Source organism: Chlorocebus sabaeus, chromosome 1 (genome assembly GCF_047675955.1).
Source record: "Chlorocebus sabaeus isolate Y175 chromosome 1, mChlSab1.0.hap1, whole genome shotgun sequence".
Classification (NCBI taxonomy): Eukaryota; Metazoa; Chordata; class Mammalia; order Primates; family Cercopithecidae; genus Chlorocebus; species Chlorocebus sabaeus.
In genome coordinates this window covers 72,032,857-72,040,268 of record NC_132904.1, presented here as the reverse complement: position 1 = coordinate 72,040,268, position 7,412 = coordinate 72,032,857, and the positions used below count along the sequence as shown (strand labels likewise).

The following is a 7,412-nucleotide window of genomic DNA, read 5'->3' as shown; positions in this document are numbered from 1 at the left end:
TCCTCATCTGTGAAATGGAGTACCTATCACAACATAAGGTTGGTGTGAGGCTTACAAAGAGGCTGTCCTGTGCCACCAACATCCCTTAGCTCCCCAGGGCAGTTAGCTGCTTTCACTTGGCCCCTACCCCACTCCCCCGGGGCACACATTCAACTTTCATTCATACATCAATTCCCTCCAAGGCCTTCTCTGCTCCTGTCCCTGTGCAGACACACTGAAGACCGCTCCGTGGCCAAGCACCAGGCTCACACAGCACTTTGGGAGTCGGAGGCAGGAGGATCGCTGGAACACAGGAGATCGAGACCAGCCTAGAAAACATTGTGAGACTCTGTCTCTACAAAAAAATTTAAAAATTAGCCGGATGTGGTGGTGCACGCCTGTAGTCACAGCTACTCCGGAGGCACAGGGTGGGAGGATGTCCTGAGTCTGGAAGTTCGAGGCTGCAGTGAGCCGTGATAGTGCCACTGCACTCCACCCTGGGCCACAGAGCGGGACCCTGTCTCAAAATAAAATAAAATAAAATAATAGAAAAAGAAAGACGGCTCTTGCACCCAATGTGCAGGGTGGGATAGGGCGAGAGCAGACTGCAGATGCATCAGGATTCGAAGTGTGTGTCCTCACACAACTCTCCTCTTGAGTTCATATTTTTAAAAATTGACCACGACGCTCTCCTCCCCGGGGATGGGCGCAGGGAAGGGAGGCTTGTGGAAGACAAATTCGTTCCTTATTTCCAAAAACTTGTTTTTCACCATTTCGTGAAATCTGAACACTTCCCAGACCAACTCTCACCTCGGAGTGCCGAGCACTAGAAGCTGGGCAGGAGCAAGCTGTCGGCGGCATCCCACCACCCAGGAGGGTTGGCTCCAGCGTCCCTGGGATCCCTGACCCCGGATATCCCCCCACGCCTCCACCTTGCCTCGCCCCGGCTTCTTTTCCTACCCTGGCCCCTGCTGCTTCCCCGTGACCCCCGCAATCCCCGCACAGCAGTCCCCATGCCCCTGTCCCAAACAAGCCAGCCCTCTCGCCTCTCCCTCCATCCGGGTCCCAAGACCAACCCCCTCCCCGACTCGGCCCTTTCTGAACTCCCAGCCCCGCCATTGTCCTCTTGCAGCCGCACCTCTCCATTGTGCGCCCCGCCCTCTCCGAGGTAGAGTCCGCGTTCCGCAGGGCGCCGCTCCGCTCCCACTCTCGGATTGGCTCCTGCGGCCCCATGCGCGGGGCCCGGGAAGGGGAGCCGACGCGCGCCCCGCCCCTGCCCGCTGCCGGCCGGGGGCGGGGTCCCTGCTGACTCCGCCCCGTCCGGGCGGGGCAGCGCTGGCTGGCGCTCTGGCGCTGGGCGGCGCTGCCTCGGCTGAGATCGGGCTGCGGCTCCGGTGGGGGTGGGCGGCGGGGATGACAGCGGAGGTGGCAGCGGCGCGGCGCTGAGCGAGCGGTGAGCGAGCGGGGGAAGAGGAGGAAGTGGAGCCGCAGCCGGGAGCTCGGGAGTCGGCTGCCGCGCCGAGGTCCGCCCCGTTTTACAGAGCGAGCTGAGTCGGGACCTGGAAAGACTTCCCCGCGGGGCTCTGGCCGCCGCACCTCCCCGCCGGCGCCTGCACTGCCCTGCCCTGCCCTGCCCGTCCCAGCCCCGCGGTCCGGGGCGTGCGGCCGGGACGCGCGGAGCCCCGGCCCTGACCCGCTGCGCCCGGGCGGCACGCTCCTAACCCGGCAGTACGGGTCCGTGGTTGCAGGGTCGCTCCGCGCCTTTCCATCAGTGAGGGTCGGAGCCCCTACTCCGGAGCTAGCGCATTGTGGCCCCAGGCTCTCGACTCCGGTGCACGGGACCCCGGACGCCCCCAGCCTCTGGCTCCACGAGACCCCAACCTTCAGTTGCCTCCACCCGAGTGCTTCGGACTTGGAACAGCGCGAGTGCCCAGGAAGCTCCGGCCGGGTCGTGCGCTCCGTGAGGGGTCCTAGGCAGGCAGGACAGTCGGACCGAACCGCCGGGCTGGTGCCACGAACCCAGGCTGCCACCTTCCTCCCGCCTTAGGCGAAGGGCTTAGTGCCTGCCCCGAAGATAACACAGGGGTCCCCTTCTGTCCCGTCGGCCCACGAGAGCCAAGGCTGCAGGTGAGAGCCCCGGATGCGGGGCAGAAGCGGTCCCCGACCCCATCGCAGCAGCGCGGGGGCCAGCGGAGGGAGTCTCGGGGGGGAACAAGCAGAGGCTGGAACTGGCGGGGAGGGGGCGCGGGAAGGGGAGGGGAAAGAAAGAAAAGGGGCTCTTATTGAGCGCCCATTGTGTGCGGGTCCGCGCCCCGCCACGCCCCGCCTAAGGCTCACTGCTACTCCTGAAATAGGTGTTGTGTATTATTATCGGCGCTTGCAGATGGAGAAACTGAGGCTTAACGGGGCTGAGTGATCTTCTCCTTTCACTGCGGGGAGGAGACTGGAGAAGCGGGAGAGGATAGAAGGGGAAGAAGCAGAGCACCTGAGCGCTGATCCTAAAGCTGAGGAAGTGGCTTTTTTTTTTCTTGCCTCCTGCTCCCTGGCCATGTCACCCCCCAGGAAAGGTGACTCAGAGTTGAGGGCAGAGGTGAGAAGCTTCCTAGTTCCAAAGCTTCTCTCCCTGTGGGCCCAGGATGTGAGAGCAGCAGCTCCTGGCCGTTGTGTGTCAGACTCCAGGGTCACTAAGACACTCTGGAGATCCTGAGATGTGCTTATCTGTTGGTGAGTTCACTGCAGAGATCCCCAAGTAAGGGTCCATCAGAGCTGGAGATGTGACCCCTCTGGGGTGGCTGGAGACGTGGCTCACGTGGCTCACCTCCCTCACATTACTAATGGGGACACTGAGGCCCACCCGAAGGGCGTGTCAGTTATCCGGTCCTAAAGACAGTGAATCCTTGATCCAGAAGTAGACTTGAGAAAACCTTCGTGAGCATCCTTCAAAGTATCCACACTCCTCCCCAGTTAGGATCTCCCGGATAGGTGGCTGGGGCTTTCCCTATCCCTGATGTGAGATCTGGGCGACCATGTATGAGGCTGTGGTGAGAATCAGTGTGGTTGGTGCAGGGGCCCCGAGGAGTGCCCGCAGCCCCATAGCCTTTGGCCCAAATGGAAGGTCCAACCTAATTCTCTTCTGGGCAGGGGAACCTGCAGGACACCTCTGCCCAGGAAGGAAGGGACCTGCTCAAGGTCTCAAGGCTGGGGGCTCCCAGGGCTGGGGCACAGTCCCAGGTGTCTTGATTCCCAGGCAGGGGATGCTTCTGCTGCCCCCGAGGCATGTAGGGAGAGGGGTGTTGTGAAAGAGCCCTTGCCATGACTCTGTGGGCTCTTGTTCTGTGTGGGGAAGGGGAGGGGATCTGGCCCTGGTCTGGGCCCTGTGGCCTTGGCTAGGACTGGTTAACCCTGGATGTGCCCAACTCCCTGGAGTCAAGGGGAAACCTCCTTGGAAAGCCCCTGGAAGGTGGAGGAGGGTGGTGAGAGGTCAGTGGAAGTCTGAAGCTCAATCCCTGGGGGTGGAAGGGTTAGAGGAACCCAAAAGAAAAGGTGACTGAGGGGCTTGGGATTCCCTCTACCCACTACCTCCATCCAGGGATTCAAATCCTCCCTCACAATAATCTCTGCATCTAAACAAAGCTCTTTGATGAAATAATTTCACACCTGTGGTCTCCTTTCATGATGTGGAGAGAGCCTGGAACCTGGAGTGAAGCAGAAGAGGGTTGCGGAGTCACTTGAGACCTCTTGATGCATCCATGGTTCCAAGTGCCACCTTAAAATTGATTATGGCAGGCTGTGTGTTACCTGCTCAGTTAGTGGGGCCATCACATCGGACAGTTAAGTGCTAAGGGGTATGTCGTACTTGCCAAGGCTGGGGTAGTTATTAACGGCCCAGTCTTGTGTGGGAAACTGAAGCTCAGATAGGTAAAACCACTTCCCCAGGGCCTTTGAGTTTGCTTGTAGAACTGTTTAAGTGCCAACTGCATACCAGGTGCCCTGGAAGTTACCCAGACGGGCTAAGCGGCAGCCTCGAGCCACAGTAACTGGTGAGCCCCAGATAGTGGTGAATCAGATAGACCAGGTGGGCGTGAGTCTACTCTGCCTCCCACTAGCTGAGTGGCACTGAGCAAATCACTTCATCCCTCTGAGCCTATAAAATTAGAATACCTCCTTTAGCAGGTTGTTGTGAGGATTAAATGAGCTACAAAGATGTAGTGCCTGGCCAAATATCTGTTTCTATCCCTATGAAGAAAAGAAAGCTTGAAGTTTGACCAGGAAGTCTAGGGAAATTATCAGACTTGTTTTAGATTAGAACGCAGGATATTGTTGCAGGCTCAGAGACCTGAATTTGCTCAGGTCAGGCTGCTAGTCTCATAGCCTCTAGAATCAGTCTGCTTGGGGACACTGGCAAGGGGCTCTGGATTCTTACCTCCTCCCTTGGCTTCCTGCTGGCAGGGCTGTGGTGCCTGGAGCTGGTGTCCATTCCCTCAGGTCCATTGTCTGACCTCCCTAGGCACCTAGGTGCAGTGAATAATGTATTACTCCCCTCAGCTGGGGGCAGACTCAGGGAAATAGCTCTGTGCTCAGTAAGCTTCTGAACCCTACCAGAGGAGGTGGGGGCTCCTGTCTGTGCTGTTAGCAGTCTTGGATATGGAGGGGCAGGCAGGATAGGACAGGGAGAAAGTATCATCTGGCCCCCAACAGAAGAGAGCTGGGGTTGATGATGTCCTATCTCTCGTGGTGGGGGCTAGATGGTCCCATAGGCAACACTGGGAACCAAGCTAGCTGAGTTAGGATCAAGTGGGCCTCTGATTCCAGAGAGGTGGTGAAGGGGAGGAGTAAGGGGGAGGGTATAGGGCAGAAAGGGGGTGGAGGGGAGGCCCTTGAGGACTGGAGTAACCAGAAAGGCTTTGTCAGGGAGGTGGCTGTCTGGACAACTTGCTGCAGAGATGGGGGGTCCTGACATCCCTCCAAGAATGAATCCTGGCTGTGCCACCATCTCACTGAGAGCATGGGCAAGACACATGATCCCACCAGGCCTCCATTTCCTCTTCTGTGAAATGAGGGTCGTGATGTCCACTTCTCAAGGCTGTTACGGATGATCTTGAGGTCCCATGTGTGAAACACACGGCACTATAGGCACTCAACACGGGGGTGCCTCATCATGAGTGTGAACCATCGGTGGGCTAGTGGCGGGGCAGGTGGGATAGTGTGGTAAGCCGAGAGATGGAGAGAACTTGGGGCGAGGAGGCTGGCTTGGTGGGGTTAGTGAGGGATGAATGCCCATATGGGAGAGGGCCTTGAATGTTGGACAGAACTCACATTTCAGAAAGCTTAATGGAGCCCCCATTTAGAAGCCTCTGTGGCTCCTTACAGCCTGTAAGATGAAGACCAGGCCCTAGTTATGGCATTCAGGTCCTTGGTCGCCGTAGCCTCTGCCCAGCCCTCTGGCTCATTGCTCTACACTGTCTCCTAAACACACCACATGTGGCCCCATCGCAGCCCCTTTGCTTGTTCCTCCCATCACAACCGCCATCTCTGCCTCTTCTCCATTTATCTCCCCACCTGTCAAGACCTGACTCAGGTCATAAATTCCCTCAGAAACATTCCTGGATTACCCAACCCTCTGGTCATGCCCCCTCTAAATCTTTAACGTTCGACAGTAATAGTAAAAAATAATACCTACCATCCATAACATTTTGCAGTTTGTAAAATATATCCACACAATACTACAGTGATGATATCAACAACAGCTGATACTCTTGAGTACTTACTATGAGCCAGACAATGTGCTAAATGCTTTATAGACACTCTTGTTCACCCAAACTCCCCGAGGTAGCTACTGTTATCCCCTAGAAACGGGCTCAGAGAGGTACCTTATCTTTCCCAAGGTCACACAGCTTGAAGGTGGGGAGCAGGGAGCCAAGCTGCATCTGTTTGAATTGTAAATCTGTGCTTAGAAGACGGACTGTCTCCTCACCTCCACCCAAGTACCTCGAAAGCATACTTTGTATGTAAAAAGCTTGGACAAGGCTTTTTCTCAAGGCTATGGAAGGGCAGTGTTGGACTGAGCATGGCACCCAGGAAGGACCTGGGCCCTAGGCTGTGCGCAGGCTGGCTGACTGGCTGGCTGGCTGGGGTGAGTCGGCCCCTCTCTGGGGTCCTGTGTGTCCATGTCTATGGGGAGCAGGGTGGGGTCTGAGCTCCCCTGTAGCTCCAGCTTTCTACAGTGTCTTTCGTGACCCTGGAAGGAGGAAGAGGAGACTACAGCACCAGGGCCAGAGGATGTGGTGTGACAGGCAGCTGTGATTTTTGGCCTGGCCACTGTCTGGGCCAGCAGGCTCTGTGGGTAGCTGCCTCGCCCAAAGGAGGGTGGTGGCCTGAGCTGCAGGCAGCATGGTCATTAGCTGGCAGAGGAGACCCTGTGATTGAGAGCTGGCTGGGCCAGGCCAGGCCAGGTTGGCGGGACTGGAGGCAGGCTGGCCGGGCCACAGTGGGGTCACTGGCAGGGCAGCCAACTTCTCCTCCCTTTGCCCCCTTTGGGGTGGTGGCAAACCCACACTGGGCACCAGAGCTTTGTAGGCCAAGGCTTACCCTTTCTCCTGCTGTGACCATGGGAAAGAGCAGTAAGGAGTTCAGCCAGGCCCAAAGATGCTGCCTCCTATAAGCTTCCAGGACTCCTCCCATGCAGGTGGGATCCAAGCCGCCTCTGCTGCTGATTCATGGCCATCTGCACACTGACTGTGGTCTGTGGATTGGGGTTCTGCTTGGTCTGCTTCCCTTGCTGGCTTGTCAAAACTAGATTCTATGTGCCCCCCCCCATCCTCCCCTCCCTCTGAGTGCCTAGAAGTGTGCCTGGCACAGAACCACACCCTCCGGACCAGGGGAAGCAGTGTGAGCTGCCCTGTGGACAGCTTGCTCAACTTTTGCACCTCTGTTTTTTCCCTGTAAATTGGGGCTGATAATAACTGTTATTAAATGAGATGAAGGAAGTGGGGTGCCTGTCCAGGCCTGGCACACAGGTGGGTACTCCATCAGCATGAGTCCTCTTGCCCATCCCCTCAATGGCTTTGGCAACTCAGTAAGAAATTGATGGAAGAGTCCAGTGAGAGATGGCAGGAGGGAGGGCATGCCAGGTAGCAGGGAGGCCTTCTCTTAGGGGGATTTAGCTGGGGTTTGCAGAGACACAGTTCCTACCACCTTCCATGTGAACACTGGTGTGTAAGCAGGTGCTGTTGGCCTGGAAGGGTCCCGAGCTAGGTTCAGGGCAGGGGGCAGGACTGGGATATCTGGGGACTTGGGTTTTCTTCTCAGGCCTACGCAGAAGAAATGACCCAGGTGGGAGAAGCCGTCTGGTGTCCAGCTAGCACATGCTGGGCGAAGAGTGTGAGTTCTTCCTTAAAGGGAAGCAGCATTTATTTGGTGCTGCTCACACATGC

At 57.3% G+C, this 7,412-nt stretch overlaps 1 protein-coding gene across 1 annotated transcript in view; it reads left to right on the top strand.

Annotated features, from left to right (window-relative positions):
- Positions 1-1,349: 1,349 nt before the first annotated feature.
- GDPD5 (glycerophosphodiester phosphodiesterase domain containing 5) overlaps positions 1,350-7,412 on the top strand; it is a 90,833-nt gene continuing 84,770 nt past the window's right edge. Inside the window, exon 1 of the mRNA XM_008020178.3 lies at positions 1,350-2,106. The gene's annotated coding sequence lies outside the window, so the exon portion shown is untranslated. The remainder of the gene's footprint in view (positions 2,107-7,412) is intronic.